Source organism: Neolamprologus multifasciatus, chromosome 23, assembly GCF_963576455.1.
Source record: "Neolamprologus multifasciatus chromosome 23, fNeoMul1.2, whole genome shotgun sequence".
Classification (NCBI taxonomy): Eukaryota; Metazoa; Chordata; class Actinopteri; order Cichliformes; family Cichlidae; genus Neolamprologus; species Neolamprologus multifasciatus.
The window spans coordinates 2,124,788-2,140,575 of NC_140460.1; the positions used below are offsets into that span (position 1 = coordinate 2,124,788).

At 41.1% G+C, this 15,788-nt stretch overlaps 1 protein-coding gene and 1 long non-coding RNA gene across 2 annotated transcripts in view; one reads left to right on the forward strand and one right to left on the reverse strand.

The window, feature by feature from the left end:
- The window catches only part of glis1b (GLIS family zinc finger 1b), a 99,438-nt gene that overhangs the window by 74,638 nt on the left and 9,012 nt on the right, over positions 1–15,788 (reverse strand). The gene's annotated exons all lie outside the window — the stretch shown is intronic.
- On the forward strand, positions 274–15,297 carry LOC146490664 (uncharacterized). The gene is made up of 2 exons (XR_014872353.1): positions 274–1,884; positions 14,911–15,297. It is a non-coding gene; the product is annotated as an uncharacterized LOC146490664 (long non-coding RNA).

A 15,788-nucleotide genomic window follows, 5' to 3' on the forward strand; every position in this document is an offset into this window, starting at 1 on the left:
ACCGACCTGATCGAGCAGCGAACTGACAAATCGTGATGCGCGTTGCTGGCAGACGTGACAGGGACGCCTGGCTTGGCGACAGACACCTTTACAAGGCTGGTGAACAACGTGGCTCCGGAGGTTGGCCGTGAGCGCTGAAGCCTCGGCATGGGATCAGGAGGCGCTTCAAAGCTAGACAAGAGGTGGCTCTGTTTGGGGAGGCAGCAGTAAATACTGGCAGAGTGATGTAGGCAGGCCAGAGGTTTGGGACTGACGAGCACCCGCAGAGAAAGCCTTTAATGTGCGTCTGGTATACTTCTCCATAGAATCAGCTTATTATTTTCAACAACTAAACAAAATAATCTTACAAAGTACTTAAAACGTTTTAAATCAGTGGCTATTTAAAAAGCTTTAGAGCCCACACCTCTGTAGGTAGAGACTACTTTTGAGCGCTTGTGTTTTTGTATGCGTGTTTGTTTGAGTCCACTCGTGAGAATAACCGGCGTGTATAAATCTGCCATTAAAAATAAACATTTCGATTTAGTGCAGAAGTTGCGTTTCCCTCCTTAAACAATAGGCCTCAGTTTGTCTGTGTGCCCACTGAAGTCGTATCAAAACACGGCAGAAGTCCCTGTGAAACTTCACTGAAATCAGATCCATTTCGACAAACATCAGCATGAACCTCTACTTGTTGTAATAGTGCAATAAATCTGTGGTGTTGAGAATGTCTGGCTTAAGAAGGTAACTTTAGACAAACATCATTTGATTTGAAGGCTTTATTTGAACGTTGAAATGTTTTGCACGTATTCCAACAGGAAAACAAAAGACAGATTCATGTCAGACGTTTTCCTATTTTCTGAGCAAAACAACATTTGACAGAACTTTACAGGATCAAGCTTCTCTTTATATCATGACACAATATCAAGTTACAAAAAGTTACAAATTATGGGGACTAGAAAAGTTACATTGTAATTACTTGCAGATTTTGTACAATAAGTTTGTATATTTGATTATTTTAGATTTTTAACACCAACACATTGTGCATATTTAGATACTGAAACTATGTTAAGAGTAAAATAGTTGAACTACTTTAGAGTGAGTTACTTGGCATGTACTTGTTTTATAAAGCAGACAATGATTAAGTAATTAGAAAGTTGACTTCCTGACTTCAAAAAGAGGAAAAAATGTGCTGAGTCATGAGAAACAAAGTAAAATATAACTAAACTATTAGAGTCCTCTGGTTACTTTTTATAACTACTGTAACTACTAGGGGTGCAACGATACACAAAATTCACGGTTCGGTTTGATACTTTGGTGTCACGGTTCGATATTTTTTCGATACAAAAATCTTTTTCATGCCTTTTTAATTTGTCATTTATTAAAATTATAAACATATATTTTAACTCAAATGTACAGTTTTTAAATTTAATGTTGCTGAAACAACAAAGTAATAAAAAATAAATCTATCTGATGGAGAAATCAGTCATCTTTGGAAAAGAGAGTTTATTACAGAGAAATGTCTCTTTCCAAAATAAAAGCTATACTATACGCTTCTTCTGGGCTATATTCTCAGCAGCATATTAAACATATCAGGTCCCCATAAGGAGAATCATGTGCTAACGGCTGTCTAAATGACTCGGGTAACGTTTGTAGCATGCGTGCTTGTTTTTGTCTGCTTCCACTTGTCTTTGCACTAGGATGATGTCGGAGTAAATGTGCAGTCATATTCGTTGTGTTCCCACTAGTGCTGTCAGCGTTAATCTGAAATGACGTTAACGCTACAACACGGCAAATCTCCGTTAACGAGCTACCGCGGATCGCCCCGTGCGTGGGGCTGGACGGCCAACACGTTAACGAGCTAACTGCGCTAACACACTAGTTCCCACCCATGTAATTGAGCATTGCGTGGCACATCCAACATACTGTTTTACTTTTGTCCATGACGCGCTTACCTTCAGGGTCATACGTCACATGAAGACCAAAATAGTTCCAAACGCCAGATCTGAATGAGGGTGGGGGAGGTTCAATTTGCCATGTTGCAACGAGCTTAGCTTCTGTCTGCTAGCTTGCCCTGCGCTCAGTGAATCTGCGTTCGACTACTCCGCCTAGGCTGCACTGTCGAGCGCAGATCCACTGAGCGCTCAACACAGACAGCATCGTCAGAAGGAAAGTTGATAAAATAAATGTAAAATTTTGTATTGTTGATACATATGCGTACCGAACCGAAAGCACTGTATCGAACGGTTCAATATCAATACGAGTATCGTTGCACCTCTAGTAACTACTATGGTGACTGAAATTGTCACTGCTGAGAAAAATTAATAAGCTTGTGACTGGTTAAGTGGTTGATGGAGGAGAGATTTGTCCTGTGACATTTAGGTAGCAGGTCAGAATTTGGCAGAAATAAAACAAAAAGACATGAAAGTACAGATCTGTCCTCCCCTATCAGCAGTTTGGTGGTAATGTATTGTAACTTTGTTTCTCTTAGTAGAAACAGAGCATCGTTTAAATACCACAACCTGGGTGTTGTTGCTGTCTCTACCTTTATGGCCCCATTGTACCCGTCTGCTGATGGCTGCTTCCAGCAGGCTAATATGCCACTAAGCTCAAATCATCCCAAACTAGTACTCAAATGGTCTGCACAGTTATCAAGTCTCAATCCAATAAAAAACCCTTTGGATGTGGTGGAGCAGGAGATTTACATCACAGATGTGCCGCTGACAAACTGTGAGACGCTGCCATGTCAATATGGACCTGACCACAAAGAATTAAAGCAGTTCTTAAAGTGAAAAAGGGTCCCACCCAGTACTATGAAGGTGGCCAGTGAGTATATCATTAGCATGCTCTAATAAGTTACCGTACCTTTGTCAACAGGCAGCGATACCTAACGGTAATCTCCTCTTACTACTTTAAAATTACTTTAAAAATAAATGTAACCAACTGTTACGCATTTCCAAACATTTGAGTTAAACGTCATGGCAACAGGCTCACAACATCAACAGCAACATGCTGATATACGACACAGATAATGAACCGTACTCAACATTTTGCTTGGCAAGCTACCGTACAGCAGAGCAAAATGGTAATTGGTCGTTTTTATAAAGCAAATTAATTGTATTGAGTGATAACGGTGCAACAGGAAATCATAAAGGAAACATTAACATCTGGTCCAAATTTCATGGCTTTAACTGTTTTCTAGACATTTTATTGAAAACTACAGTAAACCTCTTGGTGGCACTAAAGTAAAAGTCAGAAGATTAACAGGTTAGGGTTAGTGTAAATAATAAAGAAATTGCCAAACAATATTCAGGACAATTAATGAGGGAGTGTGTGTGTGTGTTAGTGCCCGTAGGGGGATTACTCCTCGGCATTTAACCCATTCAGGCCCCATCTTATCTTAATGACCTTGTAGTACCATATCACCCTATTAGAGCACTTCGCTCTCGCTCTGCAGGCCTACTTGTTGTTCCTAGAGTATTTAAAAGTAGAATGGGAGGGAGAGCCTTCAGTTTTCAGGCCCCTCTTCTGTGGAACCAGCTTCCAGTTTGGATTCAGGAGACAGACACTATCTCTACTTTTAAGATTAGGCTTCAAACTTTCCTTTTTGCTAAAGCATATAGTTAGGGCTGGACCAGGTGACCCTGAATCCTCCCTTAGTTATGCTGCAATAGATGTAGGCTGCTGGGGATTCCCATGATGCACTGAGTTTTTCCTTTCCAGTCACCTTTCTCACTCACTATGTATTAACAGACCTCTCTGCATTGAATCATATCTGTTATTAACCTCTGTCTCTCTTCCACTGCATGTCTTTTATCCTGTCTTCCTTCTCTCACTCCAACCAATCACAGCAGATGGCCGCCCCTCCCTGAGCCTGGTTCTGCTGGAGGTTTCTTCCTGTTAAAAGGGAGTTTTTCCTTCCCACTGTCGCCAAAGTGCTTGCTCATAGGGGGTCATATGATTGTTGGGTTTTTCTCTGTATCTATGAAGCGCCTTGAGGCAACTTTTGTTGTGATTTGGCGCAATATAAATAAAATTGAATTGAATTGAATTCACCCAGTGGGCAGCCACCACCAGTGCTGCAGCAGTGTGTGAGGACGGTACCTTGCTCAGGGGTTGAGGTACCCCTGAGCAAGGTACCGTCCTGGTAGCCGGTTAGCAGGGTAGCCATTCAGTGGATTCAAACCCTCGACCTTCCGATCACGGGGCAACCGCTTTACCTACTGAGTATCCCTGGGATACAGATAATGTGGGAAAACTTTGGGTTGCTGGTGAAGGGAAAGTCGGGGAGTATCACCAAAGTTATTTCTTTTCTGGAAACGTGCATCTGTTCATTTCAGTGCAATCAGTTCAACACTTTCAGCCATAGTTCACCGTGTGGATTAAATCAATGTCAATTAAAGCTAAGTAAGTAATCAGCCCTTTCCAGAACAGCCACATAATATGCTGCTTTTTAGTCTCAGTGATCCCTGCTGTGCCAGTGGCCTCTTCAATATGGGCCGAAAGGCTGTTGGTACAAAACTCACAGTACTTCTTCAGTCCTCTTCAGCCAGCACCCAATATTTACAAGCAAGCCCAGATCTGTGAGAGAATTCGATTGAACACAGATGGCAGGAAATTCCTTGGAAATGACAGTGGCCAAACTCAACCACACAACATGAGAGTATCTCCATGTAGCAGGGGGATCGAGGACCTTCTGACAGATAATATCTCTTCTTCTCGCCCGGCACCGCTCCGTGCCGTTGGTTACAGTTTGACAAAAGATTTATGTGACGTCTGTAAAACAAGTAATCAGTTTTCAGCAATTATTGTCTACTTTTAATGGTTTCGAGCCAGCAGTGGGGGAGAAATAAATGAATAGTTAGGAAAAGGTTTGGAGGAAAACTCCCTTGATGGTCGGTGGTCCAACTGAGAGGTTGAATTTAAGTGTTGGTAATTAGATCACATTTGGATGGAGCAACATTTGAAAATGATTATTCTGTTACCTACACACAGTGCACATAACCTTCTGTTATTCTCAGAGGGGATGCTAGTTGTTTAAAACAAGGGCCAAACCAGATGTTTTGGGAACCAAAAGAGGAATCCGATTTCACTTCCTACTTCTTTCTTACTTTTTGTTGTTGTAGCGCAGGAAGAATAATGGAATGTTGCTTTGTGAAAAGGATATGTTCAAAGCATGCATAGTAATTGCTTCGGCTTTTGAAGTCTTTGGTTAAAGCCGGGGTCACTGCTCCTCCACAGTGTCCAGAATGAATATTAGCTATAGTCAAGATGACTGGGCTTCAAGTCAGCCTGAAAATGCAGGAAAAGGAGCTTTTTTAAAAGTGTGTAATTTGCTTTGACAGCAGAAACTAAGAGCCGGGGCTTTATTTGCGATTTGATTACTGTAGCGAGCTGATACGCTGACTAATAAAAAGATCATTTTGGTGCTCCATAATATGAGAGCACCCAGCTGTGGTTAATTAATGAATTAACTTTGGCTTAAAGTGTTTATTTTGCACACACAAATACAAAATGACTAATAATCTGTAACACTAAGGAAATGTGCTATTGCACAGCAGTCTCCCACCAAAGGGCCATAATAATGACCATAACCTGGCCTGGGGACCTCCTCCTCGTAGACCCAGAGGGCACCACAGAACTGGGGTTTTCATAAATATACAGAATAAATAAGAGCGGGGCCCAGGTTCTCCACCGAGCAAACCTGTGTTGAATTTCAAACCACACAAACCTAAGGAAGTCAGCAATACCGTTCTTTTATTGTGTGGGGAGTCCTCATTCACCAATAGCTTTGGCATTGAAGACCACCCCCCTCACAACCACACACACAGACTCGCAAAACAGAGAGCACACAGAGGCAGGAGCACGCACTCTAAGTAACTCGAGATGGACAGTCTACCAGACATTATATATCACCGAAACATCAAACAAATTTCCACAATGCCGCTGCGAGGAGGATGAGGGGGCTGCAGTTCAATCAAGCCCTCATCTACAAACTCAGGAAGAGCCCACTGTTAGCCACCACATGAGAAGTGATGGCGTGACTCCTGAGCCCCCCGCGGTTACAGGGACTAAGGCACGGTGGGGCCCGTTAAAGCCAAAAATGGCACCGAGTGACACCTATGGAAACACATTTAATCTTGTGCGGTGTGAGGTCAATACGCAGGTATTTACACAGACAGGAGCCCTGCGTATTGGAACGGACAGGGCCACCATCAAAGAGCTTTACGAGCAAATATATTCTCACTGCGTAAGCGTTTTAGATGTCCAAGCATGAAGGCCTACAGTGTTTTTCCTTCTCTTGTTTAATGGCTGTAATAAGATTCCTTTTGTTATGATTACTGCTCTCGCTGCGTCCCTTCGCCGCGTGAGGCAGACGACGGTTAGAAGCAAAGCAAGACGGGACTTTTGTGAAATTATTTGGGAGTTGCGACCGATAACTCCAACTGAATGTGGGTCAGTCCAGAAACGTCATAAATAATAATAAATAAATAAATCAGTGTCTTTAAAATACAGAACAATGCACTTTTTTATTCTCTAACTGAGATTATTCCCAACTATATGTTCTACATTCTGTTTTAACGTTGTATTGATTTTATATATTAGCTTAGAGATGTGATTTTTCTATGTCATGTATTTCAGTTTTCTTTTTCCAGCTCTTTCACATCCCTTAAAACCATCAGAGACATTTGATCTGCCCCAGATTCATTCACAAGTACTGACCACAAGCATACAGTCATGAAGAACTACATGTGCTGTATCTTCACCGACAATAAGAACAACGAGTCCCGCAACAGATGGTATGAATCCCACAGAGCCCTGCTCTCAACATCGTGAAGGCCGCCTGGACTTACACGAGGAGCCTGAACTGAGACGGCCTGAATCCAAAGAAAAACAACAGCTTGTAGCGGCTTAGAGAAACAAATATATCCAGATTTCAGATATCGTAGCGCGAACGTTTTCTTTTTGTTGTGGAAGAACAGCAAAGAAGAACAAGACAGCTTTTTTCCATCTTATCAGGTTACGACTTTAAATTGATTCTGTTAAAAGCGCAGAGAAAGGAAACGTGGCTTATTTGGTCCTTTTACATATAGTACGCAGGCTTATGGGTTATTTTAATAAATACTGAATGAACAGCATATCCATTCACAGAGTTACACGAAACTATAAAATAAGGAAACGCTTCAGTACTCCAGAAATATTCCAAACACCAGCACAGTCTGGTACATATTACATTTATGCACTAAAGATCTGGATATATGTTTAAGGTTTGCTCTGAAGAATAACTGGGACGATACAGCTCCCTGACAGATAGAAATCTAAACTAAAAATACCTAATAAAATTATTATGTACAAATATTTATGTATAGAGTCAGTGAACATGTAAAAGAGAGTTAAACACTTGACACTATGACCCCAAATAACTGCTAAAAAAGGCAGAAAATACCAAGCTGGCCCTGAATGTTGAGTTAATTGTAAATAAACTTGAAACAGATGAACTGATAAGTAAAAAGTGAAGGTTGTCGACTTCCTTGGACAGATCTTTGGTGAGAAGGAGCTTAATTAGATGATGAAGAGCAGAAATAAAGAAATCATTCTTCATTTGGATCCTGCCGTGTGGTTTGTTTGGCCGGTCTTGGCCCAGAGTGTAAGCGTCTGAATAGAGAGGGACTCTCGAAGGACTCTGGCCCGTACCATGTGTCAAGCCTTTCACATATCCTGGCATTCATTGTGAAGCTCTTTTATGAACCATAAAAAATATTCATTTCGCCCCTGACCTGTTTTCCAATAGAGTCTCCAAACCCATAAACTGGTTTGCTTTTAATTTATTTTTATTTGAAGAACTTTGAAATGCAAATGTTTGTTTCCTTACACGTAAAAATTGAGAGAAGCCATCTTGAAACAGAAATTTGATGTGAAATATGAATTCTAGCCATTTTACATCATTCCTAACATAAACATGCAGGTTCTCAGCTCAAGTCTTTCGGTGCTGTTAAATGAGTGTACTTTGGCAGGCTGCAGTGTACATATGCCGATGCTTCGCCCGTCTCGCCGGGCTCCTTCGAGGCTTCGAGCTCTTGAGGGTTGCATGAGACTGGCATCTTTACAGTGGCCTAGATTGGCCGTATTTTCGTGTCAAATGACAATCTGGCCCTGTAAAAGTGGATGCTGCGGTAACCTATGCATTTATATTTACAGCCAAGGCTATCAAGGGTATGGCTAACAAGTACTGTTGACTTTAGTTAAAGTGAGGTTTGGTGGGCTATACGTTAAACATTTTTAATTGCAGCCCTTAAACTAAAGCACATCATTGCACAAGTTTCATTTACAATAAAATCATTCAGTTTATAGATAGTGTTAAAATTCCAACTATATCTATAAAAGTATCATTCTTATGAACAATTGTAAAAGATTTATTATCCCCAGTGTATCCTATCATTTTAAAAGTATAAAAATCAACAGATGCAAGTTCTGCAGCACCGTCACACTGCATGGACATAGGAGTACCATGGCAATCAAAACAGCACAGATCAGGGGCAGAACCATGGGAGGGCCACCCACAACACCAGTGGGGATGGGTATCGTTTAGGTTTTATCCGATACCAGTACCAAACCGGTACTTTTGAAACGGTGCCGGTGCTGAACCGGTGCTTAAAGAATGGAGAACACAAACTTTGTCCAAAAACCTCTCATGTTTAGCTGTTTTTTTGTAAAAAGATAACAATGTTAGCCTTTTCTGCAGCTATGGGGCATATATGGTATCACTCTTGGCTGGAAGCAGCTTAAACAATGGAAAAAACACAAACTTTGTCCAAAAACCTCTCATGTTTAACTGTTTCCCACTTTTTCTTTGGTCATTTTAGCTTTTTTGGCCAAGGTGAAGGGAGCATCTGCCATCAAACAAGAAGACAGCCGCATGTAACTACGACGCTGTTTGCTAGTTCACCTTACATTAGGTGCGATATGACCAAAATCTCATATCCGGATATAAGACATCTATCGTCCCGATAACGATATAAATCACAAAAATGTAACATTTTCTGTAAATTCTGTGAATCTCGGGCAGCTCGACTTGCGTGAAGTGTTTCCAGCTGTGCGTCATGTAGCTGGAGTCGAGTGTTTTAACCGATGCATGAAACGATACATTTTTAGACATAAGTTGTAACGGCGCCGTTTTCTTTGTGAGTGTTTATTACACGGCGTGCTGCGGGGAAAAGCCTGTTCTAACGTTTGAGTCTAAGGTTTATTTTTTAGCACCTGGCGTCTTTTTTACTTCTCATCCGTAAATAATCTGCTTTTACGTGATTCAGTTTATTTTGAAAAGTCTCAGCAGGATCTTGAGCTTTATTGTGAAAGGTTTATGTGGAACATAAACAAGCGGACACGCGATGCTGTTACCGTCGTTGTTGCTAACGACAACGCATAAAAACAGGTGCTTGTCCGTCTGTAGTGTGGTTATATAAAATATAAGAGAAAGAGAGAACTTTAAGAAATTAATATCGCCACTACAGTGACCATCAAAACCATGAAAAAATATTGCCATAAACTGTTTATTTTGTGACACCACGAAACAAACGATAGCGTAAAATGAAACGATAGACGTTTTTATATCGTCATCCGATATATATCGTTATATGAACAGCCCTACCTTACATGCATTAATGTAATAACGTGGTTAGCCTACTCAACGTAAATTACACACGAACAACATTAAGCTACTCACGCAGAGAAGAACGGCTGCTGCTGCATCATCATCCTCATCATTTCTGCTACACTGGCAGGGCTAGGGGCCAGGACTCTCCTCTTCGGGTTTTTGGGGGATGTTGCTAACTCCGGGTCGATAACAGGCACCACACCCGCAGTAGATGTGCTCGGTGTGAGGTCTCGCAGCAAGCTATCAAATACGGCGCATTTCTCGGCTTTTAAAAAAACGCTATGCATCGCCAGGTGTTTCATCAGATTTGAGGTGTTACCTCCTTTGACAGTATCACAGTATCAGCTTAAAGCACTTGTTGCAGCTGCTGAGTTTGCATCTTTTGCTGTGAAGTACAGCCAGACTTTGACCGCTTTGCTTTGGACATTTTTAACCTGTAGGTCTGCTCTAAAAGAACGCACGTATCTTGGCCTGCCTACTATCCTTGGAAAGGTAAAATGATTGGCTAGAATCCAAAGTGTGTCACAGCTCAGGAAAATAAAGCACCGAAATGTGCGCTGCTCTTCGGTCTGGTTACTACCGTTTATGTCCGGTACCCTCCCTGAACACCAGTGCTACTCAAATACTCACAGAACTATTTTTCTAGCAGAAGGTTGCTGATCGCACATGGCCACATTTTCAGTGCAACCACCTATTCAAACACAGCTTTATCAACAATACAAATGACTACAAAACTGTTCCACTTTTTTGCAGCCATGTCTGCAAATTTGACGATTTGGCTTACGGAAAAATCCCCACACAGAAAAACTGAAAAGAATTGATGAGACGTCAGTTTTAGTGCCACCCCAATGTTAGCAATAGCCTCGGCCTGGCCACAGCTGCATAGAAATGAATGAGCAATAAACTTGAATCGTTTATCACATACAATTACTGACAAAACCACACATATTTAGTTTCATTTCACAATACATTCTGTAACAATGTCGTTTTAAACACTCATAAAAACAGTTTCTCAATGATGGCGAGTTATAGCACAAGTAGTTCTATTTATTTCAATGGGAAGTGCGCTTGGCAGGAAAACTAAGACTTTCTTAGAAACTTGGGAAGTGTGAGGGGTTGGGGAGTTGTTGGTGGTTACTACAATGAAATCTGATTCTCGACAAAAGGCCATGATTTATGATTATCACTTCTACCTGTATCATCTGATAAAAACGCTCTTTTTCTTTCATCTACTGGCAGGAAACACTGATGACGCAACCGCCAACGACCTTAATCACAATCCAAGCCAAACAGTTAAAATCTTGGCCGTTTCGTTTATGGTTGTCAGTGTAAATTGTTAGTTAGCGATTTTTCAAGTCCTGTATCGTTTTACGTACAAATCCTGAAAAGCCTGTTGCACAGTAGGTCTCTGTGTTCCTCTGCAGAACAGCAAACACACTGTCAAACTCCATGGAGCCGAGCCGAGCGCACCGGGCTGTGTAATGCCATGGAACAAGCAGCAGGTATTTGTTAGTTAATCAGTGTTTGAATTAAGCTAGAGGCCGAGGTTGTGCTCGGGAGCAGCGGGGATGTTTTGACTAAGCCGTCTCTGCGAGGGCCCGGTCATGGAGACTCGGAGCATTTGTAAAAGATTAGCGGCCCAGTCCTGATGTACTGAGCTCAGGTCATGCAAAGTGCAGGGCTCGGACGCAAGGCGAGCTCCAACCTATCTCTCACATCTGCCGCCCTCACAGAGCATATCTGCTAGTCGTGCTACATGAAACACTGAATAATGCGATTAAAGGTTTTGCAGTGAGGTTTGGAGCTCACAGTTATTCCTTGAGAAAGAATTCCCAGTTTTATAGACGCTCGGGACACACAGTATATGCAACAGTTGCCCAATCTGTGTGCATTCTACCTTCTATGTGTCATGAACGTGTGCTATCAGACGTGCACACTTCCAGTCAGAGTATCCATGTTGAAGAAAAGTTGAGGGAAACGAACAACAATGGTGCACATGCTCTCAGCCGATCATTAGCCAAAAGACTAAATGAAAACCAACTGTGTAGGAACAATAAAATAATTTGTCAAGGGAGAAGGGTGCAGATAAATTCTGCAAAGCATTTTCCAATTGGCTCAGGCTGCAGGACACTGGGCCAAGTGCTCAGCACCTGGCTGTCATGGCTCTGACGCTGCCTAATTCATTTCAACTCTCAAACACAAGCCTATTAGATAAAGTGCCGATACGAGCTAAAAGTGCCTGATTAGGCTTTTTATCGGTATTAGCCAACATGTGCTGTGAGCTGACTTTTTAAGGGCAAAAGTTAGATAAACAGAAAGAAGAGACTGGAAAAATCTCGCTCTTCTCTCCTTTCTTCACTCACTCTATCAGTTCAGTAAATCTCTGACTCAGCTTTGGTGAGGACATTCTGGGGAAAAAGCCAGCTACTCATCCTAAATATTCTTGCCTAAAATCCCTGGTGATATATAAGAAACATTTCCTGCAATGGGAAGCTTTTTTTGGGTTACTGTAGCCATGGGAATTTCCAAGTGTCTTGTCTATGTGGATCCAAGCATCTCAGCGTATCGATTTCAAGGTGAATGAAGCTCTTCTTGATGGGCTTTGGCTTCGTCGTAAAGGTTTAAAGCTAAACACCAGGAGAAAAGACGCACATGTCAAGCCAGTCGGATGGCTAGGAGCTGGTTCCTATTAACCTTCTTTTTCAAAACACAGCTGGCCACCAGCACATCATTATTATCTATTATGCTTTTCGTTTATATAGCTTGTTGCAGACAGTAGACGACTATACCTGTAAATCATGCAAAGTTACTCAAAAATAAAAATACAAGGATGTAATTTAGCATAATAAGTCTCTTTAAATGCATCAACATGTGGATTCCTAAAGGAAAGTTTATAATCACATCCAGTCTTTGGAAATGCACAAACCCATCCCCTGTCATAAAGTATTACATGATAATAACATCTTTTTGGTGATTGATACACTTGCTGAAAAATTAACACTGGCTCAGCATTTATTTAGCCAAGTATTGACATTTCTTATTTTTAAAAACTAAGTTGTGCGTCCTGTTTTGGAAACATTCAACATGACCAGTGTTGCAACAGACTTCATCCTCAAGCCAAACAAAAAGAACACTTTTTGGACCACAGTGTACTAACCTCTTGACTAGAGTTTTCAAATGGATCTCTGCTCCAGTTAGCTGGCAAAAAAGTGCTCATTTTATTAACTTTTCAAGTTCAACTTTCATGTTCAGAGTTCAACTTGTCCATCTTGCAGCTTCGCTTGGACTCTGGCATTAACACACTTACAAACGCACAAATCAGCTCGCTCCTGAAACGGCCAACAACGAGCCCCATAAGAGATCATAAGTGTACGACATGATGTTTGTGTTAAGCAGTGTATTATAGGAGCTGACTTCTGGGTCTTGGGGGGAATGTTAAGCATGTTAATGAAGAGTGCATACTGAAGGTATTACTCAGTGAAATGTGGACTCATTTAACACACTTTCTACAAACGGAGAAAAAGAGCCCTACACTTAATCTTGGCAGCAATAAACCAAAAGGCAGAACTCGATGTCTTCGACGATGCTCGCGGAAAGCTTTTTTTCCTATTCAGAATTTCATCAAATAATATTAAAAAACAGAAAGAAAATTGCTCGTATTCCTTAAAATGGAATTTAAAACTAACAACCTAAAAGACACAGGAGCCAGAAGATAGCAGATGTCTCTACTGTTTCCACTGGAACCTTGTGGACAGAGCAGCCAGCACATCTGTGAGATGTGGTTTTTGTGTCTAGAGGGTAAAATCAGGCTGAGATGTCTAGAAGACAACGACATCAGTACAGCAGCTATAAGTCAGAGTAGCTTTAAAGGTCTTCAACTCCTGGCTTGGCAACTAGTCAGGCAAACACAGACCTTGACGTGACAGGTAAAAAGAGGAGAGCAAATAAGCAACGCTTGGTTATGCTAAACAAAAAAAAGGGGAAAAAACAGGAGGAATATAAATCAGCTGTGCTCACTCTTCCAAAGAGATGCACTGATCTGATAAGTGGATCAGACATCGGTCCAATTATGACTCAGAAAGTCAGATCGGGAATTGGTAACAAAAGGCTGATCTAGTGCACGGAGCCAATCTATTAAACTCAAGCTAACAGAACAAATATCAGACGATGGTATTTTTATTCAGCAGTGAAGAACAGCAGAAAAGCTCCGCTGTTCGGCCTCTTTGTTCAAGCTGTCATATATCTGTGAAGCGCTCCGTCCTCCCCATGTCATCGTGTAAATAAAGAAGACTTAAACTTGAAAACTTCATCTACCGAGATTTACTTTTCTTTACTTGTTTGCAGCTAAATGTGAGTTCACAAAAAACCATGAAAACCTCCACAGACAGATTTGTCTGCTTATGTTGGGGAGCTTTTAGTGCAGTTACGGTAATTTAATCCATAACACACTGAACATTATCTTCACTCTCACCTGTGTCTTATCTGCTGTGTGTGAGGAGGTGCACCGAAGGTGAAAGTGAGAGCAGAGACAGCAGTAAACATACAGTAAACACTCAAACGCACTAATGTAAATACTTTTTACTGTTTTTCACTTGTAATATTACTTATTAACACTAATCCACTGTATTTATCAGGGGTGCAATGATACACAAAATTCACGGTTTGGTTTGGTTCGATACTTTGGTGTCACGGTTCGATATTTTTTCGATACAAAAAAATGTTCATGCCTTTTTAATTTGTCATTTATTAAAATTATAAATATATATTTTAACTCAAAAGTACAGTTTTTTTAATTTAATGTTGCTGAAACAACAAAGTAATAAAAAAATAAATCTATCTGATGGAGAAATCACTCATCTTTGGAAAAGAGAGTTTATTACAGAGAAATGTCTCTTTCCAAAATAAAAGCTCTACTATACGCTTCTTCTGGGCTATATTCTCAGCAGCATATTAAACATATCAGGTCCCCATAAGGAGAATCATGTGCTAACGGCTGTCTAAATGACTCGGCTAAAGTTTGTAGCATGCGTGCTTGTTGTTTTTGTCTGCTTCCACTTGTCTTTGCACTAGGATGATGTCGGAGTAAATGTGCAGTCATATTCGTTGTGTTCCCACTAGTGCTGTCAGCGTTAATCTGAAATGACGTTAACGCCACAACACGGCAAATCTCCGTTAACGAGCTACCGCGGATCGCCCCGTGCCTGGGGCTGGACGGCTAACACGTTAATGAGCTAACTGCGCTAATGCACTAGTTCCCACCCATGTAATTGAGCATTGAGTGGCACATCCAACATACCGTTTTACTTTAGTCCATGACGCGCTTACCTTCAGGGTCATACGTCACATGAAAACCAAAATAGTTCCAAACGCCAGATCTGAATGAGGGTGGGGGAGGTTCAATTTGCCATGTTGCAACGAGCTTAGCTTCTGTCTGCTAGCTTGCCCTGCGCTCAGTGAATCTGCGTTCGACTACTCCGCCTAGGCTGCACTGTCGAGCGCAGATCCACTGAACGCTCAACACAGACAGCATCGTCAGAAGGAAAGTTGATAAAATAAATTAAAAATTTTGTATTGTTCATACATATGCGTACCGAACCGAAAGCACTGTATGAACGGTTCAATATCGATACGAGTATCGTTGCACCCCTAATATTTATATATCTATTCATTGATTTGCTACCTTTTCTTATAAAAAGTAACAAAACAGTGTTTAAAATGAAGTTCCCTTGCACAAAAAATCTAAATCTAAATTATGAATGAGAATTTTTACACTGGTGTCAGATCAATAAAAAGCCAAAGCATCTGCACTGGTATCCGAAATGAAGTTGGATCTGTATCCCCGTTCTTCCCCACAAAATGCTGGATCCTTGTTGTACTTTGATAAGTTTTAGAGTGTGAGGCTAAGTGGAGAAATGCATGAACAGCTGGGTTAAATGTTTGCTTTTAACAAACCACTATTAAAATATTACAAGCAAAAAGTGTAATATAGTGTTTTCAGTACTGCAGGGGAAGTTCTCATGCAAAAGACATTCCCACGCATAAAAAAAGCCCTCTGCAACACCACATCATGGGAAATTGCATCTTCTTATCACACACATTATCTCCTTGCACTGATATTAGCCCGCTGAAAAACAGCCTTCTCTTTCAAATATAATTG